The sequence below is a fragment of the Equus quagga genome, chromosome 1 (genome assembly GCF_021613505.1).
Source record: "Equus quagga isolate Etosha38 chromosome 1, UCLA_HA_Equagga_1.0, whole genome shotgun sequence".
NCBI lineage: Eukaryota > Metazoa > Chordata > Mammalia > Perissodactyla > Equidae > Equus > Equus quagga.
This window is the reverse complement of record NC_060267.1, coordinates 174,190,652-174,213,607: the sequence shown is the minus strand read 5'-3', so window position 1 is coordinate 174,213,607 and position 22,956 is coordinate 174,190,652. Positions and strand designations below refer to the sequence as shown.

General features: G+C 48.7%; 1 protein-coding gene across 4 annotated transcripts in view; it reads right to left on the bottom strand.

Annotated features, from left to right (window-relative positions):
* Window positions 1-22,946, bottom strand: part of PXYLP1 (2-phosphoxylose phosphatase 1) — a 67,649-nt gene extending 44,703 nt beyond the window's left edge. For 2 of the 4 annotated variants that reach the window (XM_046675880.1, XM_046675917.1), the window contains exon 1: window positions 22,334-22,946. The gene's annotated coding sequence lies outside the window, so the exon portion shown is untranslated. Of the gene's footprint in view, window positions 1-6,166; window positions 6,244-21,765; window positions 21,894-22,333 lie in introns of those variants that run through there. The other 2 variants (XM_046675890.1, XM_046675899.1) reach the window with 2 other exon arrangements.
* Window positions 22,947-22,956: the final 10 nt, after the last annotated feature.

Here is a 22,956-nt window from a genome sequence, read left to right as displayed (position 1 = left end):
GCAGAGGCAGATGGGACAGCCTGTTCACTTCCACTGGAAGCAAGGAAGCCTTTCCAGAAACCCTCCAGCACACCTCCCCGAACGTCTAACGGCCAGAACTGTGTCACATGCCCACTCCCAAAACAATCCCTGGCCCCGGGCAAGGGTCACAACAATTGGGTGAAACCAACCAGGATTCACCTACCGGCGGAGGCCTGCACTGGGAGGCAGAGGGTGGAGGCCTGAACAGAATAGCAGTTCTGTTGGGAACAAGGGGACAAGGGGATGTGTGCAACAACCCACAACTGGAGAAGGTCTGACAACAAACACAATTATTCTAAAAAATTATTCTCAAACCCTGTCATCTGATGACAGTACCAGCACTTTTCAGATCTAGCAATCAAAGCACATACAGTCATAATTATATGTTTAAAAAACATCCATGCTGGTTTGCCCAGGTACAATTCAGCAGTGACAAACGGCAGAGCAGCATCCGTCAGCCTACTGACTGTACGCATTCTACCAACAAGACCTTTTATTCCGTATGTCACGTGTTTAAATAGGCAACATGAATTATTTATCTACCGTTTCTTTCCAAAAAGAATTTGAGGCAGATAATCTGCAGATTTAGTATTTTTTAATTCCTGAAGATTAAAGGTTTTCTTTCTTCCTTTGTGAACTACCTCTTCCTACCATGCTCTCCTTTGAGGTGTTTCCAGCTCCACGAGCCATGAACTTCTCAAGGCAGCTGATCATTTCTCAGGACCAGAAAAGACTGAAATAACGAATCCATCAAGCCAGGATTTTCACTTTTACATACTCTTCAGTTATTTTTTTCTGACATTTTGGGAGAAGTTTGTGTTGCAACCAACTTTACTGCTTTGCTCTTTCTTAAGTTTTAGAAGTAGCTACGTCTGAAGCTGGCATTCCTATTTTAGAATGTCAAGATCAACCATCAGCACCTCAACGACAGAAGACGAACACGCGGTTGGCATGATTTACAGCAAAGCAACTTTCAAAATACAGCTGATTGTTTCTATTTTGCAAGCAAACTGTGTCCATTAAAAGTTTCTCACAATGTCAAGGAAAGCACAAGAGGATTAAATAGGCAGGGTGGTAAAACTAGATACAAGTGGTGTACGATGAAGGTTTGAGCGGTAAAAGTCAAATTTTTAAAGGCAAAAAAAAAAGAGCTTAGAAGGTCCTGAGAATCAGGGCTGGGCCATGGGAATCAAGCACTCCTGGAAGTGCAGGTTGCCAAGGCCACTTACGCTTTGCGAAAGCTGCATTTTCTGTTAATAGCACACAGAAATGTGATTTTGCTCTGGATGGTACATGGTCGGGAGTACTCATGCGTGCCAGAGATCAAGGCATTTCACCTGATGAGGCCTTTTTCAGGCTGGGAGCACACCACCTGTGTAGCTCTGACCCAAACCCTGTGCTCTCTGCTGACCCATTCACTCCACGACTTGATCATGACGAGGCGTGGAGCACCAGTCCTCAGTGGACCACTATCACTGCAGGGGCCAGTGGGCAGGAAGTCCATGCTCTTACAACGTCTTCTAGAAAACTGCCGGGGGGCGGGGGGGGGGGTCAGTGGGAGGCTGGTAGCATCAGTGTCAGTACAGAATGAGCCTTCCTGCCCACAGAAGTGGTCAAGTGTGCTCTGCTGCCTGCTGGGCACGCTGTGGAGGGGCCAACGGGTGGCCTCTAGAAGCCCTGCATGCGCTGAGATCCCAGGCTTCTCTGATTCAGACCCCCAGATAGGCTCTCAAAACCAATTTTTTTCTCCTTTGCACTTGTAAAGGGACAAGTAGAGCAAAAATAGAGCTAAGAGCACTGTCACACAGAATCACAGACATTCAGCTTGCAGAGGAATCGGAATTGCCTTCTAGTCCCAGCTGCTTTCCAATAAAGTAAGGAAATAACACTGCTACAAACGCCAACACTTTGATTCAGCTCAGGTGAGAGCTGCAATGAAACACAAGCCTCAAAGTCACTGGTACTCACCATACTCAGTGGCGAAAAGCTGAAAGCCCCTCCTCTCAGGTCAGGACCAAGTCAAGGATGCCCACTCTCGCCACTTTCATCAACACAGCACTAGAAGTCCTAACCAGAGTAATCAGGCAAGAAGAAGAAATAAAAGGCATCCAAGTCAGAACAGAAGAAGTAAAATGGTCTCTATTTGCAGATGACATATCATACATGGAAAATCCCAAAGACTCCATAAAAAAACTGTTAGAACTAATAAATGAATTCAGTAAAGTTGCAGGATACGAAAATCAATACGCAAAAATCAGTTGCATGTCCATACACTGACAACAAACTATCAGAAAGAGAAATGAAGAAAACAAGCCCATTCACAACTGTATAAAAAAGAATAAAATACCTAGGAATAAATTTAACTAAAGAGATGAAAGATTTGTACGCTGAAAACTACAAGATATTGATGAAAGGAATTTAAGAAGACACAAATAAAGAGACCTATTCCATGCTCACAGATTGGAAGAATTAATACTGTTAAAATGTCCACACTACCAAAAGCAATTCACAGATTCTATCAAAATTCCATGGCATTTTTCACAGAAATAGAAAAAACAATCCTAAAATTTGTATGGAACCACAAAAGACCCTGACTAGCCAAAGCAATCTTGAGAAAGAAGAATAAAGCTGGAGGTATCACACTTCCCGATTTTAAACTATATTATAAAGCTATAGTAATCAAAACAGAATAGTCTGGCATAAAAAGAAACATAGATCAATGGAACAAAACAGGGAGCCCAGAAATAAACCCACACATATATGATCAATTCATTTATTATATAGGAGCCAAGAATATACAATGGGGAAAGGACAGTCTCTTCAATAAGAGAAAACTTATTGGGAACTTATAAGGAAATGTGTTGGGAACACTGGACAGCCACGTGCAAAAGAGTGAAACTGGGCCACTCTCTGACATCAGACACAAAAATTACCTCAGAACGGATCAAGGATTTGAGCATAAGACCTGAAACCATAAAATTTCTAGAAGAAAACATGGGCAGTAGGCTCCTTGACCTCAGTCTTGGTGATGATTTTTTGGATCTGACACCAAAAGCAAAGGCAATAAAAGCAAAAATAAATAAAAGGGACTACAGCAAATTTAAGAGCTTCTGCACAGCAAAGGAAAACAAACCTGCACAGCAAAATCAACAAAGTGAAAAGGCAACCTACCAAACCGGAGAAAATATTTGCAAATCATATATCTGATAAGGGGTTAATATCCAAAATATATAAGAACTAATACAAATCAACAGGAAAAATTAATCCCATTAAAAAATGGGGAGAGGATCTGAATAGCCATTTTTCCAAAGGAGACATACAGAAGGCCAAGAGGTACATGAAAAGGTGCTCAACATTACTAACGATCAGGAAAGCGCAAATCAAAACCACAATTCAATATCACCTCATAACTGTTAAAATGGCTATTCTCCAAAAGACAAGAAATAACAAGTGTTGACGAGGATGTGGAGAAAAGGGAACCCTTGTGCTCTGTTGGTTGGAAGGTAAATTGGTGCAGCCACTATGGAAAACAGTATGAAGATTCCTCAAGAAATTAAAAATAGGGCCAGCCCTGGTGGCCTAGTGGTTAAGTTCAGTGCACTCCACTTTGGCGGCCCAGGGGTCAGTTCCCGGGCATGGACCTACACAGTTCTGTGAGCAGCCATGCTGTTCTGGTGGCCCACGTAGTAAAAAATAGAGGAAGATTGGCACAGATGTTAGCTCAGGAAGAGTTTTCCTCAGGAAAAAAAAAAATTTTTAATTAAAAATAGAACTATCATATGATCCAGCAATTCCACTTCTGGGCATATAGCCAAAGCAAACAAAACCACTATCTTGAAGAGGTATCTGCACCCCCATGTTCACAGAAGCATCCTTTACAAGAACCAAGACATGGAAACCACCTAAGTACCAAACGGTGGATGAAAGGATAAAGAAAATGTAGTAAGATATATATCTATACACATACAATGGACTATCACTCAGCCACAAAAAAGAAGGAAATCCCGCCTTTTGCGACAACATGGATGGACCTTAAGGGCATTATGCTAAGTGAAATAAGTTAGAAAAAGATAAATACCGTATGAACTTACTTATATGTGGAATCTAAAAAAAACAAACTCAGAAACAAAGAACAGATTGGTGGCCGGCAGAGGTAGGCGGTATGGGGTGGGGGAAATGGGTGAGGGTGATCAAAAGGTACAAACTTCTGGTTATAAAATAACTAAGTTCTGGGATGTCATGTACAGCATAGTGACCACAGTTAACAATACTGTATTGTATATTTGAAAGTTGCTAAGAGAGTAGATCTTAAAAGTTCTCATCATAGGAAAAATTTGTAACTATTTATGATGACAGATGTTAACTAGATTTATTGTGGTAATCATTTTGCAATATATACATATATCAAATCATTATGTCGTATACCTTAAACTAATATACTGTTATATGTCAATTATACATCAATAAAACTATGAAAAAAAAGCATATAACTTGATGTTGAGTAAATATGAATGTATAGTGCTAAAAGAATAAAATTACCAAAAGCAAAAGGCAAACTTGGAAGCCACATACTGTAGAAGGCAGAGCTCACCAGCCTGGGCTCCCACATCTGTGTGTAGGGCAGGGGCTCCACGCTTCCACTTACCCCATCCTTGATACTGTTGTCTGGAACTAAACTGGACTGGTTTTGTAAAGGAAAAACAATCTATTGTGTTAAGCCACTGAAATTTGGGGGTTTATTTATTATAGTAGCTTAACACTAATCCTAAGTAATACTTGTCCATATACATAGGCTTTTGATAAAGATTAAACGAAATAATAGACATAAAACATCTGAATCATAATTGCTCAATAATGGTTGATCCCTTTCCATTCCTAGGTCTGATACTCACCTGAAAATATACCAATAACATCACCTTTTTTGCCTTGGAGCAAGAGTTTTCTAAGAATATTTAAATGGACAGATTGGGGCTAACCCCTCAAGCTTATTATCAGGCAGCATTTTGGGGAGAGTTCTGACCATTTACATCTTTAAATCACTCTGGGACCTGGAATATTATGTTTGCCTTGAAACCGGACATGAAGCTGAGGGTCGAGGTCCTGGAACAGGGACACCCTCCTCACTCAGTGCACGGCAGGCCCTGTCAAGTTTTCCAGAGCCGGTCATACTTACCTATAATTTACTAGGGATTCTAAAAAAAAACAAGGCGACGGTACTCAGCAAGAAATGTCGGGGAAGAAGCTGTTGACTGATGCAAGGGCCTTTGAAAATGCAAACCATTGGGGCAGCCGTGATCCTTGTTTACACACCAGTTTCCACAAATTTAAGTTAAATGAGCAAATACTTATTCTGTAGTATTATCATCATAAAATTGAGTTTCTGAGTTGAGTTTCTGTCTACTACATAGGACATGGAGCTAACCTGTAATATTTAGAGGTTTGTTTTAACAGCCATCTCGCAAGGTCTGTTGCGTTGTTAGTTGGCACGATTTGTTGTTAACTGTTGCAGTATCCACTGGGTGCCATAGGCCTTCACAGTGGTAGGAATGTGTCTCGTAGATTGTGTTCAGCAAGAGTGTTGTGAACTCTGTTGGTTATGGAAGATTGGCTGCCCACCAACCTCGTGATAACTAACCACAGACAGCCATACCACTGATCTTGTTATAACTGATTCAGTCAGCATGGAGATCTACGTCTCCTCTTCTCAAGTTAGGAAGATACCGGAAAGTCTTTGTTAAGAAAAATAAAGCGTTCTAACAGATTAATTTAAAACATACTGCAAAATCTTGTTCTTCCCGGAAGGACTGTCTTCTGTAATTTTGCTGGCTGGTGGTCATCAGAATTCTGGCCCTTTGGCAATTTCCCATAATGCTCTTGGGATGACGACCAAACACTGCCCACAGCCTACAAGGCCCCACTGTCAGTCCAGCCTCACCTCTAGCCTCCGCACTAGACCCCTCAGCCATCCTGGCCATATCTCAGCCTCACAGAAGAGCCTTGCTACTCGAGGACTCGGGGTCTGTGTCCACAAGTGTCCTCTGACAACCCAATGAAGAGATGGGTCAGCTGGCCAGGTGCCTGGAGTGCCAATCCATAAGGGACCCCAGCTCACATAAGAAAGAAGCCGAGATGGAGAAAACTGTACCTTTCTGGAGCTGCTAGGGGCAGGGAACAGAGGTAGGACCCCAGAGGACATCGTGGAGCCAGGAGACAAGGCCATTCGATTGCATTCTTGGGAGGACTCTGGTGAGCCTTGGCGGGGACAGGGGGTAGGTTTGAAGCCAAGGCTGAAATTTCCAGGAAAGCAAAGCATGAGAGTGTGTTGGTTTTAAAGCATGTCCACAAATTCTCTGTCACATCTCCCATCAAAAGGGGGTTCTGGGTCCCCTGAGTAGGCTTTGGGACTGCCTTGAGGAGCAGAATGGGATAGAAATGATGCTGCATGACCCCAAGGCCGGGTCAGAGAAGTCTATGCAGATTCCACCTGGCTCGCTCTCTTGGGCCACTTGCTTTTGGAGCTCTGAGGCCACCACGCTGGATAAACCACGTGTGAGGCCCCCAGAGACAGGGATGCCCACGTAGTCCCCAACTGTGGCAGTCTTCCCTGCCCAGGCATCAGACACATGAGGGAGAGAACCTTTGAACAATTCCAGACCAGCCACTGCCTGAACAACCATGTGAGAGACCCGAGCAAGAAACACTGGCTGGGCCCAGGCCACCCCCAAACCAGGATAAGAGTTGCCTGAACCAGGACAGATGCTCAATCAACATTTGTTGGGTGAATGAATGAAAGGACGAGCGAATGGATGAATGAACAGAGAAACTCACTGCAGCCACCAGCAATACCAGCAATCCATCCTCTCTGCTTCTTCCAGCCAGTCCCGCCTCTCTGTCTCCTGACCAGGCCACAGATCCCAGTTCAAAGCTCACTTTCTCATTGAAGCTGCCCTTGAACTCCCCTGTCCAGGTCAGCATCCTGTCTGACACCCGAGTCGCCCTGCATTTCTCCTTCAGGACCCCTCTCAGGACTATCATCACATAAGCAAATAACCATGTTGAAATTCCAAGCTGGCCAGCTGTCTCCTGGGATTGACCATAGCCCCCTGGCAGCAGGGATGGTGTCCGTCTGTTCACAGGATTCTCCAGTGCGGGACGAAGCCCGGCATGGAACTGGCTGAAGGCATGTCAGAGCATTCCTGGAGAACTGGCAACATACAGCTCAGCTGTTTTTACTCACAACACTTCCGACACCAAACGTGTACGGTTTTTTTCTCACACCAATTCTCCAACTCTCTGGACACCGGGTGGGTGTTCCACAATTCAATTCAATTCTGACGCTGACTACCCAGAGTCAGTGTCAGACTCGACAGGTTTAAGCGCGCAGTCCCAAAGACTGCGCCACTTCAGACGCCAGTCCCAGGAATCGGGTCCCCAGCTTACTTGCTTCCGTCTGACTTAGCTACAAAGTCGGGGGGTTCTCACAACCCCCACCCCTTTCAGGTTGGGTAATTTGCTAGAACAGCTCACAAAAGTCTGGAAAACACTCTACTTAATGCTACAGTAGATTTACAATAAAGGAATAAACTCAGAAACAGCCACATGGAAGAAACACACAGGGCAGGGCATGGGGCAAGGGCTCGGGGCTTGCAGGCTCTCTGCGGGCAGCCATCCTCCTACCACCTCAATGTGTGGGCAACGTGGAGGCTCTCTAACCTGGCTGTGGGACGTTTGTGTAGAGGTGCATTACACAGGTGTAATTGACTAGATCATGGCCACTGGTGAATGAACTCCACCCCCAGCCCCGGCCCTCCCTGGGGGTCAGGGGTGGGGCTGAACTTTGCAACCCTCCGACCAAGCCTCAGTCTTTCTGGAGACCAGCCCCGATTCTGAAGCTACCCAGGGGCCTCCAACTACCAGTCATCTTATTAGCATATAAAAGACATTTAGCACTCTGCAGATTGCAAGGATTTTAAGAGCTGGGTGCCAGGAACCTGGGAAAAAGACCAAATATTTATTTTTTATGATACCACAACAGCCATCCCATTATTAGAAGAATCGGCCTCTCACTACTAGCCTGTCCTGCACCAGGCTTTCCAGACCCACTCACACCCTGGTCACCCTCACCACAGAGACCCCAGGGAACCCCAGAGGTTGAGTGTCTTCTTCAGGGTTACGCAGCAGTCAGGGGAAGAGCTAGAATCTGAAGTGGGCTCTTCTGACTTGCCAGTTCAATGCTATTTCCATTCCACTACGCTGCCTCCAGGAGGTTTTCACGGATGCTAAACCGCTCTGGAAACATCATACTCCCTCCATCCAACCACAATGCTTTGTTTTTCATAATGGACCATATGGAACAGGTGAAGCTTCTTCATATCTCACATAAAGGATTCAATATCTACATATAACAAGAGCTCTTGGTGATATCTTAGGCACCTCCCTGCCAAATACCTAAGGGATGAGCCCTGAGCAAACACCTAATTCAGATTTTAATTCATCTCCTGTTTACTGGAAGACCCCGTGTCCATTCCGCGCAGAGGGTGACCCTTTAGCTTCCCTTTCTTTTCTGTTACTTGTCATTCCCAGGGTCTCTGGAGATTAAGCACCTCAATAAACTAAGATGAAGACCACTCCGGGTGATCTGCAATAGTTCACAAGACAGCACCTCTGACAACTGAGCTTTTGAAGACAATGCAATGACGGGGGAAAGACAACGTGAACATTTTTAATGTGACTGAATGTGAAAAAAAACAAGGATCCAGAACCATGCACTGCACGACTCTCAATTTTTTTAAATGTGTATATGTATATGCCTGGAAAACTAGGATGGAGAGAAATACAAATTTAAGAATGACATGGCACTCTTCAGCTTGGCAAAAAGTAAAAAGATCCTTCATCTCCAGTGAATGTCGGTCTCCATGGGGACGAATTCTTTCGCACGCTCGATGAGAGGGTTAATGGAACGGCATTTGTGAAGAACTGATGATCTCTTACAACAATGAATACACACACCCTTTGCCCCAAGAATTCATATTCTGGGGATCAATTCTCAAAAAACGCTAACTCCTGGGTAAAAAGCAGCAATAGGAATAATTATCAAAATTTGAAAAGAACTGAAATGTTCATCCTTGGGGACGTGGTTGGATAAATTATAGTTTGTCTATACAAGGGAACACGATTCAGCCTTAAAAAACAGAGAGACGGACTGAGGTGTGGACGTGGACAAACCTCCAGGAGATACCGCCAAGTTAGACAGCTGAGCCAGAGAGCGTGCTAGTAGCTGCATAATAGATACAGTAGAATTTCACGTAGGTAAAACATATATTTGCATATCTCAGCATATATTTGGAAATTTTAAGAAAACATCTAAATTTACAGGAAAAGTTCTGGAAGGAGACAGCCCCCAAATTAATAGGGGTCATCTCTTCTGTGGAAGTTCCCATATTTACTCATATATTCACTGCTTTGTTTTTACAACGTGCTGTGTACAAATAAAAAAGATCAGTTATGACAGATTATATTGTTAAGGCAAAAAAGCAAGCTATAATACAGCATGTGCAGTTTGGACTCAATTATGTGTTAAAGATACCTTACAAAACTGGACTGAGTGGTTTGAAATGGGTGGCAGTGGGAGTTTTTATTGTTTCCTCTTTAGAACTGTGAACCTAATGCTGTTTTTAAAAATGAGCAAAAGTAACATTAAAAAAAAGAGAGGAAGATGGGCGTGGATGTTAGCTCAGGGTCAGGCTTCCTCAGTAAAAAAGAGGAGGACTGGTAGTAGTTAGCTCAGGGCTAATCTTCCTCAAAAACAAAAACAAAAATAAACACTGGGGGCCTGTCCCAGTGGCTTAGCAGTTAAATTTGTGCGCTCCACTTCAGTGGCCCGGCGTTCACTGGCTCAGATCCCGGGTGCGGACATGGCACCACTTGTCAAGCTGTGCTGTGGTAGGAGTCCCACATATAAAGTAGAGGAAGAGGGGCACAGATGTTAGCTCAGGGCCAGTCTTCCTCAGCAAAAAGTGGAGGACTGGTGGCAGATGTTAGCTCAGGGCTAATCTTCCTCAAAAAATAGGAAAGAGAAAATATACCCTTAATTTTATGCATGGTTATGGCTGGGATTCCAAGTAATCTTAATTTTCTTTAAAACAAATAAATTGCAAAACAGAAGTCTGGCTTACAACTCTTTAAACAGGTGATGGGATCCTAGAAGGCTTTTCTTATTTGTAGTTTTCTGCGTTTTCCAAATTTTCTTAAGCAAACATGTATTACTTTTAAAATCAGAAAAAAAGTAACAGAAATCGAAATACGATGTACTCCTGAAATTTAAAAAAAACAATAAAATCAGAAAAAAAGAAAAGCTGTAAATGTATTTAAATTATTTTTAAACAACATAGTTAAGGAAGAAGTCACAAGGTGGATACATGATAAATCATAAAGAAACCAGTGGTTTTGAAAGAGAACCTCCTTTCAAAACTCAGCAATGTGGAACCTGATGTGTAAGAAAGATAAATGCAGCGTTTACTGGGCGAGGCCTCGGGCCCCACTTTGCAGAGGCCTCACCCACCGCGGAGCCCAGGGTTGCAGGACCTCCACTGGGAAATGCAGTGTATGGAAGACTGAGGCTGCAGGGGCTCGTGGCTGGGGCTCTTTGGACTGGGTTGGTCAGAGAGGGCTTCACGGAAGAAGCAGAAACTATGTTAAATGAAAAGGGCAGGGCGGACGTCAGTGGGTATGCCTGGTGACGCAGGCATTTTGAGGATAAACGAGGTGTACAGTGGTACAGAGGCGGGCGAAGCCCACCCCTTCCTGCACTGTTGACTGATGACAGGCTTCGTGTGGTGACTCATCAGTGAACAGGGCGGAGAACAGTTGGCACCAGACTGGTTCCTGTAGGAGTGGGGAGCCACAGAGGGTTCCTGAACACAGGCATGACAGGGTGAAGGTGGCATTACAGAAACATCACTCCGGGGCTGCAGATGGATATGCTCCCGTATATTCATCCCACGCTCGAGTGACAGCGAGGCCCTGGCAGCAAGAAGACAGACAACCTTCTGGGCCTTGACACTTGGGGGCTTGCAGCTCATCGTCACTCAACTGATCGGTTTTGCCACAGTCGTGCTGCCTGTGGTCAGAATGTCAGGCCAGGCAGGCTGTGGGCCTTCCTACAGTGCTGTCCTGGAAGTCACCCACGTTCCAGGGGCGATGGGCCTGGGGTCCCCAAGTCACAGCTCATGGTGCTGCCCTGGGACTGAGATCCAGGCCTGTTACTCCATCACTTACCTACCAGCTGTGACAACTCAGACAAGTTACTTAATCTCTCTGAGCATCAGTTTTCTCACCTGTAAATGGTGATTCAGTTATTCATTCAACAAATATTTACTGAGTATCTGCTATATGCCAAGTATAGTCATGGACTGGTTGTCAGTAGGGACCGAATTCGGTCCAAAATGCCCAACCTCATGGATTTTAGGGAATGTAAAATTACCCACTTCATAGGTTCATGTGTGGAAGAGACGAGATAGTTGCTGGAAAGCACTTAAGGGGTAACGATTTGGCACCTAATTCCAATGTGTGTGGGTTTTTTCCCCATACCACCAAGCCATGCTCCAACATCAGCTCAGCGTCCTCCAGTGGGAGACAGCATCGGATCCCACAGATGAGGGTTTGGTTCCACAAGACTGCCCCCCACCCAGACTGCAGACACCGGCCAATCGCAAATCCAGGTCGTCACCTCTGCTTCTGACACACGGGCTACAGATCAGGTTACAATGACCCCCTCTTTGGGTTTGATTAATTTCCTAGAACGGCTCACAGAACTGAGAGTAACATTTTACTTACGAGATCACTGGTTTATTATAAAAGGTAAGTCAGGGACAGAGAGATGGAAGAGATGCACAGGGCAAGGCATGGGGAGAGTGTGGCGCTCCCACCCGCTCTCCTAACGCACTGTCCCCCACGTCCACATGCTCAGCAACCTGGAAGCGCTTCGAACTCCACCCTTTGGGATTTTTATAGAGGATTCATTACACACACACACACACACACACACACACACACACACACGGATGACTAATTAAATCACTGGCCCCTAGTGGCTGATCCAGCCTCCCGCCCCGTCCGCTCCCCAGAGGCCTGGGGGTAGGACTGAAAGTTCCAATCCTCAATCCTTGAATCACTTGGTTGGTTTTCCCGGCAACCAGCCCTCATCCTTAGGTTACCTGGGGGCTTTCCAAAAGCACCTTATTAACATAACAAAGGATGCCTTTCCGGTCTCCTCACTGGAAATTCCAGGGGTTTTAGGAGGTCTGTGCCAGAAACAGGGACGAAGAACAAATAGACATATTTCTTATTATAAATCACGGTACCACAGGTAGTAACACTCCTCCACCTCCTCGTTCTCATGCCCATTCCCTACAGCGCTTGGCACCAGGACATCCAATAAACACCTCAGGACTGGTCTGAGTTTCCGGCTATGGACAAGTCCCCACCTGGAAACAAAACACCATACACTCAGCCCCTCGCTTGGACTAGCAAGAAGCTTCCTCTCTCTGCACCCCACCCTCCAACACTGTCAACTCCACCTTGACAAACAGGGCCGGGAAGGAAGGAAACCACCCTTGCGGCCACTCATCACTCTGAAGGCAGCCGACAGCTCCTGGAAACCCTGGCTCAGCCCTCATTTCCTCGGGGAGATGAGCACCACTCTATGGGATGGTGAGGGCCGGTCCCCTCTCAGGCAGTGCTGACCACAGTCCTCACCTGGAGGGGAACCCCTGATGGACATCCCCATGGAGATGACATGGCCCCTCCAATCAGCCTGGCCCAGGGAAAGGTGAGCCAGCACTTGGTAGATGTCAGCATTAAATGTTCATTTCAATGTGCTCACAGGGTGGGGAATAGGCACAACCAGGACATATTCTGAGCCAAGCGGCCAGCAGTATTGGTGTGAGTTAAAAGGAGAAAAAAAAATTTTAAGCCAACTTTAGAACCTCATCCTTGGGGCTCCAAGAAAGTACTCCACCAAAAATGCAGCTGGCACATATCTTGATATATAATGACAGCTTCAGCTTTCCTCACCAACTACATGCTGGTGTTCTGGTGCCAGCCTCTATTTTTATAGCCTGAGTAATGCCTGGGCAAAGGACCAGATGAAAATTGGAGACAGAGGGATGGGGCACAAGAGGTGATGGCACAAGCCATGGGGCCCACATCCTACTCGGCTGCCAAGAGCAAATCCTTTGGAGCAGAGTCTGGACAGCAGCCAAGCCCATCCTCCTCTGCTGCCTCATCTCCCTTGGGGCTGGGACCTAATCTGCCTTGTTCACCCCTATGACTCCAGGGCCTGGAGCACAGCAGTGTTAAATGAATGAATGACATGCCGTCCCACCCCAACTCCGGCATGCTGGACTACTCACCATTCTCCCTGAACCCCAAGAGCCCCTTCTCCTAACTCAGTGTCTGTGCCCACTTCACCTTCTTGGCCCAGATGCCTTCTTGATCTTGTTAACTCCTACTCATCCTTAAACTCAGCTCAAATGCCACCTCCCCCTAAAAGCCTTCCCTGAATCCAAGGCTGGGTGAGGTCCTCAGATATTGGGCAAGCACAGCCCTCTCAGAAAACTCATCAACACCACAGGCTCATGTTGGCCTCCTTGCCTACCTTCCCCAGCGCTGGGTGGCCACAGAGCTGAATAAGCAGCAGATGCTCAGTAGGTGTGTGTGGGAAGGGAGGGAGGGAGGGAGGGGAAAAAGAAGGATGCTGTGGATGGAGAAGTACCTGTCACTGAAACCGACAACAAACTGAACAAGAACAAAGCACTAAACCCAAGAGACCAATGGATCATTCCTCAATGTTTACTGAGAAAAAATGGCAGGAAGTGGTGGGAAAATATTTCTCAATGGATCTCAGTGGGAAGCAGAGGTTACTCTTGGCTATGTCCTCTCCTCTCCTCCCCTCCGGGTGTGGGCTGGGGTGGGGGCTGGAGAGGAAGAGAAACTTTAGAAGACTGATTGAGTGGGCACTTGAAAGGCTCATGGGCTTGGAGCTCTCTCAGGCTCCTCTGGTCTTGGGAGGATAAGGCCACTTCTTCTGGGGTAACATCCAACTACTGAGGGGGATCAAGTAGGACTCATTCCCTCAAAGCTGTTAAGAATGTCCTGGGTCAAGAAAGAGGGATAATGAGGACCTTCATTGTCCTGCTGGCCCAGTTCCCAAAGGTGGGAACAGAATCAAGGATTTCAGACAGATGACCTGGGAATAAAGACTATTTTTGGCTGGAGCCTTCTTAGCACAGCATTTCCTTCTAAGACAGACATCTCCAGTTGCCCCTCAGTATTCACTGTTCTTCCTTGTTAAGAGAATACTGATTTTGGGGGAAGACAGTGTGGAGGAGATTGCCAGCTAACCGGGAGAGCCATTCCTTCTAACTCCTAGGCAGAGGGCTGGACCACATTCCGCAGCCTCCCTTGCAGGGGATGTGGCCATGTGACTGAGCCCTGGCCAAGGGAATGTCAGCGGAAGTAATTCACCTCCAAGCCCGGCCCAAAAAAATCCTGCCACACCATCCTCCACGCTCCTCCCTCTTCCGCTGATTGACGCAAAGGAGCCGGGAAGCCTTGAGAGCCTGGGTCCCCGAATCACCTCTTGGAGGCAAGCTCCTCCCCGCCCCCACACTGATCAGGCACAGCCATCTTGCACTTGTGTGTGAGCAAAAAGTAAAAGTTATCATATGCGAGTCACTAAACATATTTGGTTTGTTTGTTTCCAGTGAGCCTACCTAACTAGTCTAGGCAGCAGTGTGCCCTGCTAAATACTCATGTAGCCCTTTCAAATGGGAGTGGTCACGTGACACAGTTCTGGCCATGAAATGTCAGGGGAAGTCTGCTGGATATTTTCAGGAAAATGTCTGCTTTTCTGATAAAATGTACCAGTGTGGCTGGAGCCTCTTTCCTGCAGCAGCCATTTCTCCATATTGAAGGAAAGGCCAAGAAAATAATGAGTCTCAGTCCAGACAGACATCAGCTGTCAAAACCAATGCCCACAACCACCTACCTTCAGACAACTTGTTACACGAGAAAAATAAGCCATTAATTCTTTCAGCCACAAAGGTGGGGCTTTCTATTACTTGCAGCCAAACACAGTCCTAACTGCTTTGCAACCACTCATTCACCCAAACTTCATTGAGGCCTATTTCATGGCAGTCCTTGTGGTAAGGGCTGAAGATTCAGAGATGAGCTGGGTGCAGGCCCTGCCCTCCAGGAGCTCCCAGTCAAGCTGGGGAATGGGCCCACAGTGGACAATCTGAAAGCAGTGGGAACGGATGCTCTGAAGACACTCAGCATCCCAGGGGGCGTAAGCAGTGGGTGGGGGTGGGTGCTAAGGCACAGGGTTCCCACCTACCTCCCTCCCTGGCATTCGTACACAGAACACTCCTCAAACTAAAAAGAAAAAAGAATGCGCTGTGCTCAGCCGAGCCCACTGCAATTACTGACTGCACGTTGTGTCGTTAGACACCATCAATTAATGCAGCTGTTTTGAGATGATCGGCGGTCATTACAGCAAGATGCACAAGAGGAGAAAATAAAAATCATACGCCTCTAACTTAGAAATGCTGGAGACTATGTGAACTGAGGACGAGGCAGGCTTGCTGACATCTTCCTGCCTGCTGACGTTAGCCATCTCCTAAAGTATACTTTCTTTCTCAAAGAAGACATGGTGATTTTTCACCTTGAAGACAGAGCCAAAAAGATCAACCGTCCGTGCCATGACTGTTAACCATCGATGTCCACGCTTTGATTTTCAGGTCTGTTTCCATCAGGAACTGTGCTGGAGACAAACTCGGGACAGAAGATGGCCCCAGCTGAGAAATCAAGAGGCAACCAACCCAGAGAAGTGGGTGCACCTGGAGAACCATCTGGAAACTAGAGAAAAGGTCCTCCTTTTAACTCAATTCTGCCACATGCAAATAATGGTTTTCAAAAATGAATGGTATCATTTGCCATTTCTTCATTTTCCAAGTGTGGGGAAAGTATTTAAAAAAAAAATGAAGCCTCATTGACTTCAAATTCCAGTAGTTTAAAAATGAATAAAAATAAGCAGGCTCCACATGAAGAGAACCGAGTAGCAGTTTTCCGGTCTGTCCAGGAGGTCCTAGTGCGAAGCGAGTCCGTGTAGAGCGAGGGTGTGCTGACCTCCCAGGGGAGAGTGCCCAGGTCCTGAGGCCGCAACCACAGGAGCCTTCTCTAGTCCTCGGCCCTTGCTGGAGGCCAGCTCGTGACTAGCCGGGCAGGCTGCCGTGCAGGAGTTTCTTTCTAGGACACATGGACAAGGGCAGGCGAGGTCTGAGGAGGAAGGACCTCCCTTTCCAGGACCAGTTATTAAACTCAAGCCTACCAACACAGTTTCCCACAGAGTTTCAGGTCAAGGAGGTTCTGGAAATGGCAGACACAGGAGACACAGTGGTCTAGCCTTCTGCCTCGGACTAGTCCCCTCGGAGCTGCTATGCCATTCCTCCCTCAGAGAACTGGGTCTCTGATGGGATCATGGGCCTCAGGAGCTGAAGAGCCATCCAGAGCAGAGACCAGCACTTGGTGTGTCCACCAGGACCAAGAATAGTGTTGGCAAACCAGGCCAGCAAACACTGAGTTCACAGTCTCTTATCACTCTTCACACTAACCACCTGAGGCCAGAGTGATAGTTAAACCAGTAACTACTGGCATGTGTCAGACACAGACCAATCCAATGAGTGTCTGTCTTAAATGGCTGGCAAGGCCACCTCAGACCAGTGTGCACCAGCTGAAGATCATCAGTTCCTGCCTCCCTGCCATGGTCAACCCTTTATAGGCCACACACTAGCCTCTCGTGGCCATAATAGGTGGCCAGAAGCCAGGTGAGTGCCACCTGGGAAATGTCTGCACTACCATTCACGGTCTTCACTATGAACTGAAGTATAATGTCCTCTGTTTCGTGAGGAGAGAGACTATGTGTGTCTTATCCATTATCCATCATCTCAGTGCAGTTTGGTTGGCATCGAAAATGTATTTTTAAGGAATGAATAGTAATAACAGCTAAATTTTTTGAGCATGTGTTAGGCACTAAGTCCTTGTCATGTACTATCTCACTTCAGCTTCACAATACCATAAGGTAGGTATTATTATCATCACCTCAATTTTACAAATCAGGAGACTGAGGCACAGAGAGGTTAAGTCACCCGCCCAAGGGTAAAAGGCTAGTAATGGTAGATCCAGGATTCAAAGCCAGTCTGGCTTCAGGGTCGACACTCTTAACCAGGGCACTGTGCTGAATACACAGCCAGGTACTCTAGTACGGGGAAGGCATCCACAGAGAAGCCCAGACATCCGCAAAGCCTGAGAAGCCCTGCTAGGAGGTTTCTCGTGCTGCTAAGCACACAGTTTTTGTTTGTTTGACTTCAGAACATTTTAAAGAAAACCAATTCCTACATTTACCCCTAAACAGGAGACTACCTGTAATTTTCAAATGACTATGTAACCACTTTGATTATCAAGCAACTGCAGCAGGAATATCTAGGATTACACAGTATTTCTCTGCTCAAGAGATCTGAATTCGAGGGGAAGCCCGTTAAACACCCTGTGGTCCCATGTCCTCATCTCTAAGATCCCAGACTTGCTGGATGGATTGAACGAGATCATGGACACAGCTGCTTATTTATAGGGTAAGGTACTGCATAAGCATATTTCAGTAAAATGATGGATCAAAATTTCTATAGTCATCAATCTATACTTGTCAAAATTCTATACTTGCCTATACTGCTATGGGAGTTCCTGTTTATCTCTCTCCACGTTTTATTAACAATGTCAAAAGCTTAATAATTTCTATAAGACTGTGTCCCTCCATTATTTTTCTGGGCTTCCAGACATTTCTACAACTCGAATAGTTCTTCTCTACTTTAATCCAGCTGCTTCATTTTAGAAACACAGAGTTAACAAGGCAGCAAATGTTTTATTCTAACTTCAGATTTTCCTATATTAGCAGACGACAAAGTTAGCAAGCAAAAGTTTCATTTTATTTTATAATTAAAAAGCTCAAAACAATATTGCTGTATTTCTAAAGGCCTGAAGTTTGGTGTCGGGTCCAAGAATGAGATAGGTCTAGGAAAGAAAGCTTTGGTTTTGTTGGTCAGAAAGACACCATGTCTCCATATAATTGAAGGGTGGGGCAGATAGTATTCAAACTATTTGTAAATCTGGTGTACATGATGGCTCTAACCATAAACAGAAGTGGAGGGGAGTGGGGGAGGGGGGTGTAAAAACCAGGTGCAAAACTTTTCATCTTAGTCTCTTTTTTAAAGCTCTGGTTTCTATGCTATTGGTTACAGTTCTAAGAAGTCAGCTATACAGAGAGTGGTAAGCAGATGAGAAAAGGATGCCTCGCAACAGAAACATAATGTATAAGTTGGGGAAGGGACAGTGCAAGTATAAAGAGAATTTTCAAATTCCTACATTTGGGGGGGAGGGGAAGGGGGAAGGGGGGAAGGGGGGAAAGGGGGAAGGGAGGGAGGAGGGGAGGAAGGAAGGGAGGGAGGGAGGAAGGGAGGGAGGGATGACCCAGCCCAGAGGATATGGGTGAAGGCTGCCTCCTGGCTGCAGGAACTACTCCACAAGGCTCCTCCAGGTTCTTTTTTCAATGCCTTTTTAATCATTAACTTCCTCCATGCTCCTGGGACTGCTCTCCTCTTCATTATCGATTGACCTGTTCCTTTCCAAAAGCCAGTGGCTTCCTCAACCAAGGCCCAAGAAGACTCTGAGCAGCCTGATGGTCCTAGCAGTGGAGGTTCGCAGGCTGGGATCTGTGGCTCCATTAGGCCACCCTGGATCTCTTGCCTTCTGGACCCAGAGCAGACCCTGCAATTCTTTCCAGATTCACAGGTGCCTCCTCATGGCTGTCTTGCAGAATCTCCAAGTTGAGGGACTTCAGCAGGCCCTACTCCATCGGCAAGGCTGCCAGCAGGTTCAAGAAGGGTCCCTGGGACGCTGTTTCTGTCAAAAGGCCCACCATGCTACCAGAAGGCAGCTGCTGCCTCTTCGTCACCCACTCAGCACAGGGGCGTAGACCCTCCCTGCTGCTCCCCCTTTCGCCACTCCCTTGGACTCTCCCCTGGACTCCCCTCATTATCTCAAGCGTGAGGTGGTTCCCCCAGGCCAGCCCCCAGACCAATGCTGCTCAAGCCACCATTTCCAAAGGGGCACAACCCTCATTCAAAAACTTAAAATGGCTCAGTGCTGTCCCACCTTGCTAAGCCCAGCTCTTAGCTGGCATTTAAGGTCTTGTAGAAACCAGAACAGTGGGCCCATCAAACCTTATTTCAGGTTACTGTATGGCCACTTTTCTTATCTCAGTGACTTTGCTCCTAAGGGAAACCTCTATACCAGAATGTGGGCACATGTCCTTAACCACCAACCAAGAAGGGTGTGCCAGGGCAGGTTGCCGGCTGAGGCTACCCTCTGAAGGTTCAGGACCTTGGGTATTCTCCCATCCTCTTCCCTACCCCTCTCCAGACAGCAGCCTCTCTCCCTCCCTCCCTTTCTCTCTCACTCACAAACTGCAGGCATTAATTAAACCTCTTCTAGAAAACAGATTTTCACCAACTGCAGGAATTCTGAGTAAGAGCCAGACCTGGAGACAGAGACAGTCTGGGTAAGAAAGATAAGCCCATGATAGCTGTGAACCTGTGGGCAGTGCAGGGTCCCACATCCAAGTGGCATTCTGAATTCCAGTTCTTCCCAGATTCCCGGAAAAAGGGGGCATGGGGTGCGCCCTCACCCTCCGCCTCTGGCCGTACTCTCCAGGGCCGTACTTTGACAGAAGCAGAAGAGCTGGACTTCGCTCCTCTGCCAGTAGGTCACAGCCACCTCCCACAGGCAGAAACATCTTTCCAAAACACCAGCCTCCCTCCCCCCAGAGCTGCAGACCAAATTGCCTGAAATGTGCAAAAAAGGGTGTCCCCAGCTCTCCGCAGGAAGCAGTTATTCAGGGTGGGCAGCGCCCACTGGAGGGAAGATGGTGCAATCTGAAGCAGCCAGTGGGCTCTGCAAGTGGCACTCGATCTCCCTGAGGGCTTCTTCCATCATGGACAGGGATGCGGGATGCTGGAGGGGATGCGGGATGCTGGAGGGGCTGCGGCCACCGCTCAGGGCCCGATCGTTGGGCTGTGGTCACTCGCCCTGCAGCAAACAGCCTGAGCTCCCATAGTGCCCATCACCCCCTCGCCCAGCTCTGGGATGAACACAACTGACTTCCTTCGTGGAAATTCTGGAGTCCCCATGGAGGTTAGAGCCCCAGCTGTCAGAGCATGACCCAAATTGAGCTCTCTGCCCCAAATACATACAAAAACGAGTTTGTCTCTACTGAGATTATCTATTTTTTTTAAGAATTTGATGAATTTAAAGATAATTTGAAAACAATGCAGCAAAATGGAAAAACATGGGTTATGGACTCAGCCTGGATTCAAGAGGGGAATCCGTTTCTTTACTAGACAAACACTGAATACCTAACACTTAGAGGGGGCCAGGCTGGGCCCTGGGGCCATAGAGATGGTCCTACCCAGACCCAGAAGGTGCTCCTGGCCAATGGGGCATCTGACAGTCAACAACTCCCACAGGATCTGGTGGGCACTGGAGCCTACTGCGCCCCAGTGGGACCTGGGCTAATTACTTATAAATTCCCTATTCAATGGTGAAAGAATATTGAGCTGATCACTATTCAAGCCAGTCAAAAGGAAAAAGAGTCAGAGACTGCAGTTTCACAGGCTCAGAGTGCTGTGCCCCCTGGGGCCAGGGAGCCCTTCCTGTCCCTGTGCCCAAAAGCAGCCTCCTGGGCATCAGGGAGGGTGGGAAGGCCAGGAGCTAATCCCTCCAAGAAAAGTACCCCCACATGTGCTTTCTCTGAAATAGGCAGTTAATTTAATGCGGACTTAACGAAAGCCGAGAGAGCGGATGGGGCAGCTCGCGCGGCTTTCAGCTGCAACCATGCCGCTCCACCTCTCTCCCGGGAACCGACGCTTTTCAAACCATCTGCTTTACACTTTCTTCCCACAGATGTCCAGACTGGGCAGCAACACCTCTGAGGAGCAGGAGATGTTGCCAGGCCGCGTCCGCAGTCCCGTCACGTTCGTAAGGCTGGGCTCAGCCTTCTGCAAATAGCAACAATGTCCCCAAGTTGCGAAGCCCTCTTGAGGCCCTCTTGGCTATCCACCCCATACTTCCCCATTCGCACCTTATCTGATTCCACGTCTCTCTTCATTTTACTATTTCAATGCTTACAAAACACCTCTGCCTTCCCACGAAGACACTGGTCACCCAGGCTGCGACAGCCTCGCTCCCCACGGGGCCCCTTCGCCACCCCTGAACGCCCAGCCGGAGCGGGAAAATATGGCTCCACATCCTCCTGCCCCGCTAATCCTTCAGCCATCCACAGGTACAACTTGAAAGACCGCTGCAGCCGCAAGGAAAGCAACCTGCTCCACGCAAATCCATTTTTTGTGTGTGACAAAGCCGCCTTTTTTAAAAGATCGCGACAGACGCGAGTTCACGAGCAAAAGCGACGCCGTGGGGTCTAAACCACGCAGTCCTAACCTGAGCCCCCAGAAGCGTCAACCCGCGCTCGCAGCGACCCCTCCGCGGGGCCCCGGGACTCCCGGGCGCAGGGAGTCGCTTGAACCAGCCCCACCCCCGGGAAAGGCCGCGGAGGAGTGGCCACCTTCTTCTCACCTGGAGCCCGGCGGGGTCGGACCCGCCAGGGAAGGGGGCTCCCGGGAGCTCGGGCTGGAATCGGGCGGCAGGAGCGCTGGGGCCGAGCGGGAGCGGGTTGGAGGGGCGGGGACGCGGGTGGAGGGAGGCTAGGAAGGCGAGGCGCGGAGCTGGAGGTGGGAGGCAGCAGGCAGCGGGGCTTGGGGGAGGCGCCCGCCGGGAGGTGGGGGCTAGGGCCCGGGGAGAGAGCGGGGGAATCGTGGGCAAGGTTAGAGGGCGCAGGGGCTCGGAGGGCGGAGGCTGGGGCGCGGGGCGAGAGGGGTGGCTTGGGGAGGAGGAGCGAGTCGGGGCTGGGGTTTGGGGAGGGCGTGGGGATGGAGGAGGGAGTTTGGTCGCGGGGTTCAGACCCGGTGCTCGGAAGCCCGCCCCAGCCCCGCACCACTCTCCCACCAGAGACACTGCCCCGTCGTCCCGCCAGAAGACCCCTCGATCTCCCCACATCGGACCCTAGGACGCCCGCCCGCCTCGAGCCTCCGCGCCGCTCAGCCCCAACGGCAAGCACCCCGGCCCCGGGCCGCGCCGCACTCACCGCCCATGGTCCCGGCCCGGCTCCGGCTCCGGCTCTGCCGCTGCGCGCCCGGTTCGGCGCTTGCCGCCTGCTCCGCCCGGCGCGGGGTAGGCGAGGGCGGCGCGCACCCAGCGTGGGGCCGCCAGGCACCCGCAGCGCCCCCTGCTGACCCCGCCGCGCTCCGGGCTCGGGGCTTGGAGCTCGGCCCGCCCCGCGCCGGGCGCTCGAGCTCCGCCCCGGAGGCGGCGATGCGGTGCGGCCGGGCCCGGGAGACCGGCGCGAAGGGCGTGCGGAGAGAGCGCTGAGTCGGAAGGCCAAACACAGTCCCCAGAAACAGGCCAGTCCGCAGAGCTCCCAGCGTGCGAAAGCCACGGTCCCGGGCATGCTGAGTGCTCAGGGACCGCGGCCACAGGCGCGCGGGGCGGCTGCGCGCCTCGCAACGGCGTACTTGGGATCAGGACTCCGCGGACGCGCGCCTAGGCCAGAGGACACGGACCCGGCCCGGGCCCCGGGGCCCTGGTGTGGGTGCCTCTGGACCGTATGCCTGGCTCAGCGCCGCCCCGATCCCGGGGCGACGCTGGGCACTCGTTTGGGGTCCGCCACCGCCGAGTGACTTGTCGCGTGGACCCAAACTGTCACGATTC